This window comes from Puma concolor, chromosome C1, assembly GCF_028749965.1.
Source record: "Puma concolor isolate L17-30 chromosome C1, mPumCon1.1.hap2, whole genome shotgun sequence".
In the NCBI taxonomy this organism is placed as follows: Eukaryota; Metazoa; Chordata; class Mammalia; order Carnivora; family Felidae; genus Puma; species Puma concolor.
In genome coordinates this window covers 182,172,542-182,185,308 of record NC_141674.1, presented here as the reverse complement: position 1 = coordinate 182,185,308, position 12,767 = coordinate 182,172,542, and the positions used below count along the sequence as shown (strand labels likewise).

The 12,767-nt window shown below is 35.6% G+C and overlaps 1 long non-coding RNA gene across 1 annotated transcript in view; it reads left to right on the top strand.

The window, feature by feature from the left end:
- Positions 1 to 1,965: 1,965 nt before the first annotated feature.
- The window catches only part of LOC147578603 (uncharacterized), a 40,804-nt gene continuing 30,002 nt past the window's right edge, over positions 1,966 to 12,767 (top strand). Inside the window, exon 1 of the long non-coding RNA XR_015254318.1 lies at positions 1,966 to 2,068. This is a non-coding gene — a long non-coding RNA (uncharacterized LOC147578603). The remainder of the gene's footprint in view (positions 2,069 to 12,767) is intronic.

The window sequence follows — 12,767 nt, the reverse complement described above, 5'->3', positions numbered from 1 at the left end:
CATCAAAGAGGGAAGGAAGTCAGGAAGATCGGCTAAAAATATGTTACAGAGATTTAGTAAAATTTAATGCACATCCAAATTTTGTGCATTCCTGCTTATCCTACTATCAGAGATAAGTAACCATTCATTTTCTCATTGAATAATAAATAAAAGCTGTATGGATTTAATTTCAGTTCGAAACCTCCATTTCACAATATGTGGAATTTTGACAAAAGTATTCTTTTGATTGTCTATCTCAAAATTCATTGCAACATAATCTAACGATTCAAACTTTCTAATCTATTGAAGTTTAATCTATGCTTCTCCAAGTACATGACAATGAATGTCTCTATAAGATTTCTTAGTTTTGTTTATCTATTTATTCATTTGTTCATTTATTTCAGCCACTGGAAGAGAGACAATACAAGTAGAATTTAGTGAAGTGATTTCTTTTTTTGTCCTGTGGCCTGTTGATATGAATTTCTCCCAAGGAATTAGATCCTGAAAACTGCCCCTGTATTTAGAGTTTCAAGATGTTTGGCTTATGTAAGTCATATGAGCCAACAGAAAAGAATGTCTTGATTAATATTTCCCTAAATATGATACAATATTTGAGACAATAATCATTTGACATGAACTCTTCTGAAAGGGATTTTGGGAAGTACTAACTTTACGTGTAGACTTGTGCTGATAAAGAGAAATTAGAAAAGGAAGGAAACTCCAAGAAAGTTTTGAGTTTTGGTCTCATCATGGCCCCTGAACTTTTCATAGCATGCATTTTTTATGATGTTTTATAGAGCTCCCTTTTCTTTACCTGCCTATCCCTAAAATCTCACCCCCAACAGCAATCTTTGAGGCAGCTGTAGAACTTGGTCATATTCCAGAAGGAACAAGAGCACTGCATCTTTGGTTCGGTTGGGCTCCTGCCATTCCTGCAGCCCAGATGCCCAACTATGAAGTACATCAGTGACCAGAGAGACTGGAGAAAAAGGACACTAATCCAGAGGCTCAAAGTTTTTTTTTTTCACTTTTTTTTCTTTGTGACACCTATATTATTAGGCTGTGTTTTTCCTCCTTAATTAGCTTATATAAAAAGTGTTTAGTTATTTTATAACATGCAGATGGATGTGATAGTCTATAATTTAGATTCATATAGAAACCATTCCACAAGAGCATTTTTTATTTTTATTTTTATTAATTTCATTTTAATTTGAGTATGTTGATGCACAATGCTTCATTAGTTTCAGGTGTACAACATAGAAATTCGACAAGTTTGTACATTATGCTATGCACACCACAATATAGCTACTGTCTGTTACCATACGATGCTATTATTACAGTATCATTGACTATATTCCTTTGCTGTGCCTTTTATTCCATGACTTATTCATTCTATAATGCAAGCCTGTATCCCCACACCCCTTCACCCATTTTACCCATCTCCCCACACCCCTGCCCTCTGGCAACCATCAGTTTATTCTTTATTTACAGGTCTGATTCTGCTCTTTATTTCTTTGATTATTCATTTGTTTGCTTTTTTAAGATTCCACATATAAATGAAATCCTATGGTATTTATCTTTCTCAGTCTGACTCAGCACACTACCCTTCACTTAGCACACGACTCTTCATTTCACTTAGCACAATATCCTCTGCGTCCATCAATGTTGTTGCAAATGGCATGATCTCATACTTTTTTATGACTGTGTAATATTATTCTGGTGTGCATGTGGTGTGCATATTATCCTGGTCCGGTGTGCATATTATCCTGGTGTGGTGTGCACACCCACACACAGGCACACATATCCATATATCCATGGACTCTTAGGTTACTTCCACATCTTGGCTATTGTAAATAATTCTGCAATAAACATAGGGATGCATATATCTTTTCAAGTTAGTGTTTTAATTTTTGGGGAGTAAATGTCCAGTAGTGGAATTATTGGATCATATGGTATTTTTTATTATTCTTATTTTTAAGTAGGCTTTCTGCCCAGTGTGGAGCTCAACCTGGGGCTTGAGCTCACGACCCTGAGATCAAGACCTGAGCTGAGATCAAGAGTCAGATGCTTAACCGACTGAGCCACCCAGGTACCCCCATTATTATTTTCAAAAGAACAATCGTGTGTATGTTTGTGTGTGTACATGTGCACATGTTCACGTGTGTCTAATTCAAGGTGATGAAACCACTAAGTGATATGGTCTCTGGCAGTGTTTTGGGGCAAGGAAATAGTAGGGTAGATGAGGATCACAAATAAGTGTATGAAGCTTAAAAATTAAAATATTGAGAGAAGTATTCTAGGAGTTTGGATGTTTCAGTGTACAAATGAAAGATATGGATCAATGAACGCTTTCAATCTTGTAAAAAATTGAATATATTCTAATGGCAAGGGAAGCATTCATTGTCTTCCTTATTTTAGAGTGGTACGATGGGATCTAGCTATGTCTGGGAAACAACCATGATAACAATGTGTGAGATAACATATAGAAAAAAGAGGCAAACATAGATGAAAAATTAGAAAATGTTTGTACTTTTCTGGGTTAGAGGAAATTAGGTCTTGAGTTAGAACAAATATAGAGAAAAAATTTAGTTTAGTCTGTGGAAACATAGAGAAAAATCTGAAAAGTACATTGAAAGTTAAAGGTACTTTAAAAAGTTTTTGCTCCTGTGACTGAAAGTATAATAGGAAACTTAACCAATACAGGAAACAGAGAAGGATTTTTTTTGAAGGTATTTTGATAAGGTAAACAATTGTGATTTATCTTATCAGTGTTATCTCTGATAAATGCAGAAAATAGATGTCTTGATTGAGGAGACAGGATAAGAACCAATATGTGGGTTTAGCATTACTCCTTTTTATTTTTTAATATTTAAAATTTGTTTGAAGAAATTTGTTTTAATGTTTATTTACTTCTTTGAGAGACCCTCAGGGGAGGGTCAGAGAGAGAGGAAGAGAGAGAGAATCCAAAACAGGCTCTGTGCTGTTAGTGCAGAGCCAGACATGGGGCTCGAACTCACGAACCATGAGACCATGTTCTGAGCCAAAATCAAGAGTCAGATGATTAACTGAGCCTCCCACGCATGCCTGTTTTAGCATTATTCATATAGAGATTATAATTAAAGATTTTATGGTGGATGTAGTTGCCTTGAAAGAAAGCTTAACATGCAAGAGTGAATTTATAATTTTGGAGGTTGGAGTAGTTCAGAATGATGATCAGATTCAATTCATGAAGGCTGTTGAGATTGAGGAATAGGCTACAAAACTACTCTTTTCAGTGATTGTAAGGGCCATGAACGTAGGCGTTGAAGTTTCAACTAGAGAATAAGAATGAGGGGGGAAATTGTGAACTATGTACAAAATCTTGTTGAGAGAGAACAGTTGATGGCTGTGTGAAAAGTTCTAGCTGAAATTGGCAGTGGGGAAAATGGAGAAAAATTTCTCTTTGTGATTCTCAGATACAAAATGAGCCAGTAACAGTCATCATTTGAGAAAGAATTTTTTTTTCAAGTTTTGCCCTTAGATAACAAAAACAGATATTATAAGTTTATCCCCAAATTATGGACAGGTGGATGGGAAAAAAGACTATTGTGTGAGACTATTTTTCCCCTTATACTATATTAGGAAATTAGACACAATAGCATAATTCCATGGTGTCAATATAAATGGAATCATGATTAAAGAAAAGAGTGAGAGTCATACATTTATCAGAATTATTGAGACAATAGGCAAACTTATATGTGTTGCTTGAAGATTTCATTTTGTGTATACCAGAGCTTTCTGAATAAACCAGGGCAGCTGAAATATAGGCCTTCTCGATGCCCACATACATGGACAGATGGTTGATGAGCCAAAATTCATTGGTGGGATATCAGTGTCCTGGTAGTTGAAAAACGTACACAGAGAGATGTAAGGATTTCTCATTGACTGAAATTAAGTCTCTGAGTCTTATGACTTCAGGCAGCCTCCAGATAGAAATAACAAAGGTATGTTGAAAATGGAAGAATGTTCTATTTCTTTTATTCCGATCTTTGTGGATTGAGATTTATCCTTTCTATATTAAACATAAATGTTTTCAAGAGACTTTTTATGAAACAGAATCCTGAGTATCTCTCTCAGTAATTATACAAAATGGTGAATATAACTACTGACAACATGGTTCTGGTTTCCGTTACTTTCTTCCATTTGATTAATATCCACTTCCTCTTCTCCTCTGTTTATGGTTTCAAGCTCAAAGATGAATTCATTATGTGGAAATAAATTACTATACAGGTCAGATTCCTTGTTTCAGTCTTAATTAAAATTTTGTTGACTCCAGGGACAAGAAGTTTCAACTCATAGTAAATGAGAAAATCTCGAAAAAGAAGTTAAATGAAGCTGTTTAGAAAGACTTTTGCACTGCACAAATATGGCATCCCTTTGCCTTTGTTTGGAGAAAAATAAGAATTGAGATTGGTGAATATTTAGATAACTGTTTTCAGAAAATTCAAGGTAGAGCTTCAGAGTTGTTCTGAATCTTATTATAATGTTGAATTTTGTTCTAAGTCTGTTTAATAAAAAAGACTGAATCCTGCTTTTGGTAATATTCAATTTTTTTGTAAATCTGATGCTTGAAATGTTATATGAAAGTAAGTTCGTAAAACATGTTTGTGGCAAAGTGTAGTACTTGTTCACTTAAAATTGAGACTGTGTTTGTCAAAGGAAATTATATTTGAAAATACCCATCAGCTGTAGGATGTTTGATTCATTAAATTTGATGACTAATCTTATTATAAATAAAACAACTAGGCAAAATTCCTGTCCACATATTCGTGAAATTTAGAGGAAATTTTTTTTCTGCCTACATAAGTTGTACAGATAAAATTAGATACTAGTTATATTAGAAATATTATCAAATCAAATTATAATGTAAAGAGTCCTTTTTTTAAAAAAGTTTCTTTTTTAATTTTTGAAAATGAAATATCCAAGTTACATTTAAAGATACATTAAGGCAGCAGGTGTATATAACTTCTGTCAAATTCCACATTTTTAATTATTCACACTATATGCTTATGCAACAGAAAGCATTTAATTGTTCTTTTTTGGTAAGGATATATGAAAAACTACTGATGATTTTAAAAATAATTTTTTTAAGTTTATTTAGTGAGAGAGAGTAGGAACAGGGGACGGGCAGAGAGAGAGAAAGAGAGAATCTCAAGCAGGTTTCATGCTGTCCACGCACAGCTCCACGCGGGGCTTGAACTCACAAAACCGTGAAATCATGACCTGAGCCGAGATCCAGAACCTGACACTTAACCGACTGAGCCATCCAGGTGCCCAGAAAAAACTACTGATGATTAGTCCTCTCTCACAGTCAAAATCAAGTCGGTCATTTTTTTTTTCAAACTATCTTAATCCTGAATATTTCTCAACAAACCTCTCACACTGCCGCAATCTTACACAGTACTACCATCTCTCCCCAAGAATTATTATTTTTGATACAGGCCTTCCAACTTGTTTCCTTACTTTTCTTATTTTTCTCCTTCATTTTATGTTCTACAGTTCTCATGACCTGAAGGCCTATGTAACCCACTCCCCTCTACCCCATGCACACCCCCAACGCATGCACGCATGCACACACACACACACACACACTCACTCACTCGCTTTTCTTTTCTGGTTTCAAGTCTTTGTGGGATATTTCTGATCCAGCATCTCCGTCTCGTAGAATGACCTTTCCTGTACACTTACATATCTCTCTCCCTGTCTTCATTTTTTTGTCTACCCAATAATCACCAGTTCAAAACGATATCAACTCTTACATTTTTCTAATTACTTCCACTGGTTTTACTTCCAAAACATATCGCACTATATAAAATGAAAGAAAATATTACTTAGTTTGGTTTATGGTTGACTTCACCCAGTAGAGTGTAAGGTCCATAACAGCAGAGATTTGGTTGTTTTATTTGCCTGTGAATTGCCACTGCTTAAAACAGTGCCTAACACAAAATACTTAACTGAAGCTTATCCTTGTTTTTGTTTATATTTATTAGTTCTTAGTGCCAAAATTTAAGAAGTGCAATTATAGACATGTGTCCATCAGAAAAAACAACAGGATTGATGGGGGAATGAGATTGTTTGAGGAGACCATGTTTAGAAAACAGAGTTAAGATCATTTGAACCAGTATTATTAGTTTTTTAAGGTATTATATGGTTCCTAAGTAGAGATAGAAGTTTCTCAAAGGCAGAGAGAAACTCTTGGTTTTTCTTGTAAATAAGCCATTGTTATTTAGGGTTTAGTGTTACAGATTGAATTAATCTTAAGTGATGCAAAATGTCTGAGACTCCCTAATGCTTTTCCAATAAATTCCACTATAGCAACAATAGAAAACACAAGTGCCTGGGCACCTGGGTGGCTCGGTCGGTTGGGCATCCGACTTCAGCTCAGGTCATGATCTCACTGTTTGTGAGTTTAAGCTCTGCATCGGGCTCTGTGCTGATAGCTCAGATCCTGGAGCCTGCTTCAGATTCTGTGGGTCCCTCTCGCTCTGCTCCTCCCCCACTCACAATCGGTCTCTGTCTCTCTCTCAACAAAAAAATAAACATTAAAAAAATATTTTAAAAGAAAGAAAAAAACACAAGTGCCTTATTTTTTTTTAATTTTTTTTAACGTTTATTTATTTTTGAGACAGAAAGAGACACAGCATGAACAGGGGAGGAGCAGAGAGAGAGGGAGACACAGAATCCAAAACAGGCTCCAGGCTCTGAGCTGTCAGCACAGAGCCCGACGCGGGGCTCGAACTCACGGACCGAGAGATCATGACCCGAGCCAAAGTGGGACATTTAACCGACCAAGCCACCCAGGCGCCCCATAAGTGCCTTATGATAGAAAAAAACAAAAGCTTAATTCAATTTCCTTTTTTTTAAAAATTTTTTTTAACGTTTATTTATTTTTGAGACAGAGAGAGACAGAGCATGAACAGGAGAGGGGCAGAGAGAGAAGGAGACACAGAATCTGAAACAGGCTCCAGGCTCTGAGCCATCAGCACAGAGCCCGACACGGGGCTCGAACTCACCGACCGCGAGATCATGACCTGACCTGAAGTCGGACGCTTAACCGACTGAGCCACCCAGGCGCCCCTCAATTTCCTTTTTTTAACAAAAGATTCAATGAAATGTTATTTCATTCTTTGTAAAAATATAACTGTTAATATTCTAGTTTAGTACTTTGTCTGCAAAGTAGTTTTATCTTTGGCTTCTTATTTTGAAGCGTAATTTCATTTCTTTGGAGTTTCTTTTTCTTTCTTTTAAAACTTTTATTTTTATGCGTATTTATTTATTTATTTTTTTTGAGTGAGGGAGACAGCACAAGCCGGGGAGGGGCAGAGAGAGGAGAGAGAGAATCCCAAGCAGGCTCTGCACCAGCAGTCTAGAGCCCTGCAGCAGGGCTTGATCTCATGAATCATGAGATCACAATCTGAGCTGAGATCAAGAGTCTTAACTGAGATCAAGACACTTAACCGACTGAGCCACCCAGCTGTCCCAGTATTTTTTTTTCTTTCTAAACACATTCATTCTTACAAGTTTTGCCATAACATGGATTACCCATTGTTTTAAGAGGTTTGTACACCAGTCAATTGAGTCATGCCAAACAGAAACACAATTATTGGTTAAAATGAAATCATTGCGTTGCAGGGTTTAAAAAAATCATAATAGATATGAAATTTACTTTGATGAGTAGCATATTTATTCTTCTTTTGGAACATAATTGAATGTAAAAATGAAACCTTCTTCTGATTCCATTTGTAATGAAACTACATTAAAAATACAAGCACGGGGCGCCTGGGTGGTGCAGTCGGTTAAGCGTCCGACTTCAGCCAGGTCACGATCTCGCAGTCAGTGAGTTCGAGCCCCGCGTCACGCTCTGGGCTGATGGCTCAGAGCCTGGAGCCTGTTTCCGATTCTGTGTCTCCCTCTCTCTCTGCCCCTCCCCTGTTCATGCTCTGTCTCTCTCTGTCCCAAAAATAAAAATAAAACGTTGAAAAAAAAAAAATTAAAAATAAAAAAAAAAAAAATACAAGCACGTATATTCAAGTTGAATTTACAATACTGGAAATAGTATATGTACAGTTAATACTTATTTTTCCCATAAACTTTTACAATCTTTCATAACAAAAATTTGAGTTGTAACTAAAATGAGGCAATTACTAATAATTCATAGAAATAAATCATCATATTAAAAATCTAAATAGTATCGGGACTATTTTTTTTTTCATTTATTTGGCAGGGTTTCCTTGCTAGTTTGTTTTGATTTTTTTCTTTAGCTTTTATAATGCAATAACTTATTGCATTGGGTGTTTTTTTCCTGACTCCTAAAAAATCTTAAATATAAAATTAATTTTCCAAAGTAGACTGATCAAAATAGTTCTCTACCAATCTTATAATTTTATCTACATTTTCTTCTGATTTTAATCTATTACCTTTTTCAAAAAAAAAGAAAAAAAAAAGGCTTACCTTTTTTTTTTCTCCTGTAGGCATTAGAATCCTGGGATCCTTTATTCAATTTTGGGAATGTTAGAAAGCAACAAACAGTAAGGGTGGATAGCTCACTTGTTAAGCTGTCAGTCAAAACCTTTGTTACTCAACTGTAGTGTCAGATTTATGTGTAACAAACTTTCCTGTCAGTCAAATACTTTTTTGAAAAGCTTTATATATTTCATCACATTCAGTAGTAAGGAGTCTATCTGATTGACAGTTGAGGCACATAGAGTTTGGGGGGAAATATGTTGCAGTTAGGTGTACTTCCCTTTAAAAAAACAAAATTCTGGTGTGGCGGTGATTTCAGTGATTGTTCATGGATTCTTCAGAGAGAGCAGTAGTGTGTATGACTTTTGAAATCTCCTTAGAGTTTAACAGCAAATACTGTACTCCAAGTTGTAAGGAGGTAGATAATAAGGAGCCCAAACAGGTTGCTTTGTGATGAATCCAATTAGCAAAAAATGTTGATGTAACATTAGCTGGTAGTCTTTGCTGATGTCAGTGCTAGTGTTACATAATCACATAGAAAGCAAACATACTGATGCTGCCATGAGCACAGGAGTGTACATATCTTCTCAAATTAGTGTTTTCATTTTCATCCAGAAGTGGACTTGTTGGATCATATTGTTTTTTATTTTTAATTTTTTGAGGAACCTCCATGCTGTTTTCCATAGTGCATCATCAATTTACACTCCTATGGTATCCAAGGCTTCCCTTTTCTCCACATTCTTGCCAATATTTGTTATTTCTTGTCTTTCTGGTATTAGCCATTCTGCCGGTGTGAGGCGATCTGTCATTGTGGTTTTTGGTTTGGATTTCCTTCATAAATAACTGATATTGAGCATCTTTTCATGTGTCTGTTGGCCGTCTGTATATGTTTTTTTGGAAAAAGGTCTATTCAGGTCCTCTGCCCATTTTTTAATTGGATTGTTTAGAGTTTTTGGTGTTGAGGTATCTGACTTCATTATATATTTTGGATATTAAACCCTTATTGGATATATCATTTGAAAATATCTTCCCCCATTCAGTAAGTTGTCCCTTTGGTTTCTTGATTGTTTTCTTTGCTGTGAAAAAACTTTGGGGGCACCTGGGTGACTCAGTCGGTTAAGCATTTGACTTCGGCTCAGGTCAAGATCTCACAGTTCGTGAGTTCGAGCCCAGCATGGGGCTCTGTGCTGACAGCTCAGAACCTGAGTCTGCTTCAGATTCTGTGTCTCCCTCTCTCTCCCTCTCTCACAAAATGAATAAACATTAAATTTTTTTTAAAAGCTTTTTAGTTTGATGTAACCCTGAGTATATGTCTTTGCTTTTGTTGTCTTTGCCTGAGGAGACAGATTTAAAACAATACTGTTAAGACCAATGTCCAAGAGTTTACTGCCTGTTTCTTTAATTTTGTGTTTCGCATTGCCTCCACCTATTATGAGCTCCTTGATATCAGAAATCATGTATTATTCATCTATATAATCTCAAATAAAACAATTAATAAATATCATTAAGTGCCAAAACATATATTCTCACAGAATAAATCCCATTTTATTGAATACTTTGCTAGATATAGTGAGCGATGCTATACTTCATGAAACATATTTATAAAGATAAACTACTGGAGAAAGAAAATTAATATATGGGGGTGATAAATACATCAAAAACAATTTAAAACACACTAAAATTATGTAATCCTAGTTATAAATCCTATAGGGAATCATAGAGGTGAATCAATGAAGGATGAGTCATTAAGAGTAATAGCAATGTAGGGGCGCCTGGGTGGCGCAGTCAGTTAAGCGTCCGACTTCAGCCAGGTCACGATCTCGCGGTCCGTGAGTTCGAGCCCCGCGTCAGGCTCTGGGCTGATGGCTCAGAGCCTGGAGCCTGTTTCCGATTCTGTGTCTCCCTCTCTCTCTGCCCCTCCCCCGTTCATGCTCTGTCTCTCTCTGTCCCAAAAATAAATAAACGTCGAAAAAAAATTAAAAAAAAAAAAGAGTAATAGCAATGTAAATATATTTAGAACTTATTATATAACTGACAATACGCCAACTACTTTAAGTGCATTGTTTTGGTTAAACTTTGCAATGACATTAAATAGCAGGTACTATTATTACTGCACATTACAGATGCAGGAAAATGAGCGTTGACAGTTTTATGAAAGATAACATAGCTAGTTTAGGAGAGAGGCAGATCTTGAGCCAAGAATGCCTGACTTTTCAAGACCCTATTTTTAACCATTGTTCACTAGTTTCGAAGAAGGTTTTGAAATAATACGTGAGCTGAACCTCAAAATTATAAAGGATGGTAGGCAAGAAGGAGAGATTTCTTTAAAAAAACATTTTGAATAACAAGAAATGGTGTTACGAAAGATCAGAGAAGTCAGGTTTGACTACAACAGAAAGCACAATTAGTAGATCAGAAATAAATGAGTCTGCTTAGTTAGAAACTAGCCATATTTAAACCAGATAATACTGAATATCAAAAGATTAAGTCCCTCTGTGTCTCCGATTTAGTCTTGACATATGTGGAAGTAATAGCATCATGCAGTGAAATATTTGGGACACTTAAGAAAATCTATAGTCAATATTATGTTGTCATGACACTCTAGACATTGATTCTGGATCTGACACCACCAAGTCAGGACACAAATATTCCAGCTCCAGAATTTTTGCCCAGAATTTTATCTTTAATATCAGAGCTCCAATTTTTATTCTTGTATGTTCCCCAATGTTTGCAGCTCAGTGTGATGATGAGATTATATTCTGACCTACAAAATGTAAGGGGCGCCTGGGTGGCTCACTTGGTTGAGCCTCCCACTGTGGCCTTGAGGTTTGTAAGTTCCAACTCCTCATCGGCCTTGCTGCTGTCAGCATGGAGCCTGCTTGGGATCCTCTGTCCCCCTCTCTCTGCCCCTCCCCAGCTCATGCTGTCTGTTTTTCTCAAAAATAAATAAACATTAAAAAATAAAACACACGGGAAATGCAATGTTGGACTTTGAGGAAATCTTGTAAAGAGAAGGCATGTACTCTTTTCTTTCTTTCTTTCTTTCTTTCTTTCTTTCTTTCTTTCTTTCTTTCTGAAAATCTGGTATTGTTGCTGCTTCACCAGCTTGTTATGAGGTGACCTTAAGAAACAATGGAAAAAATATACAGAGGATATAGCAGATAGATATGAGCTTGGATCCTTCACATCATTGAACAGTAGTCATACTAGCCCTGGATTGCCTACTTCTGGACTTTTTTTACATGAAGGGTAATTCACATTTAAGCTGCTTAAGTTTTTATTTTGCTTGAAGCTAATCAAATACATATATAGTACTGAAGGAGAAGGTTCATGCAATTGAAACTTTGTTTATACAGGAAATGCTGCATAATGCAAGCTGCTGCTTGGATAATTTTAGCATTACTGTTATGTGCATGGTTAATGGTTAAGATATTTTCATGATTATGTGGAAAATAGGAAAATGAAAAATGTAGTTGCACTCAGAACAGTTCAAAGGCATTTGAAAATTACCCTTATTTTGAAGATAATAGATAATGAAACTATGCACTGAGAGCTCTGGTTCCACTTTATGGTATTTTATTTAAAAAAATACATCTGTTAATTGTTTATTACCTTTGGTTTTCACTCTTTAATTTCCACATCAATTCTGCTGATTATTTCTGTCCTGAAATATTTTACATTTGAAATTGTTTCCTTGAGAGTCTCCTTTTATTGGCACCTGCAGCATTTATATTTTTTCCAAACATCAGACTCTAAATTAAGGCTAATTCACTTCATTATTTGCAAACAAAGCATCAGTTCTCTATGAATCCAGAATTAAAATGCTCTGGCTATTCTGAAAATATAGCATGAGTCCACCAGAATGCTTTTATTAGAACAGATGCCAGAATTCAAGTATATTCATATGTTGCCACATAATTTTGATTTGTTACCTTCCATTTAAGTTTCAGATTGTGTATACATAAAGCAGAATCTTTAAGTACATACAAAATCTTAGTTGAATATTTTAGAAGACACTGCAAACTCATCAAAGATGATTGAGCTGGAGAAAACTGCCTAGATGTTGGTTTTCCACAGATGTACTAAGAATCATTAGTACTAGGTTATGATGAGCTCAAAAACATTTCAACTTCTCAAAATATAAACATCACTGGTAATGACATGCAAATTACAGTAATGGTGGTAAAAAGTTTTAGCACCATCATAATATTCCATTTTAAAGTGAAAACATCTGTGAAATGCAGTAATTCATTTTCATCGCCTGATTTTGCAGAGATTATTTCTTT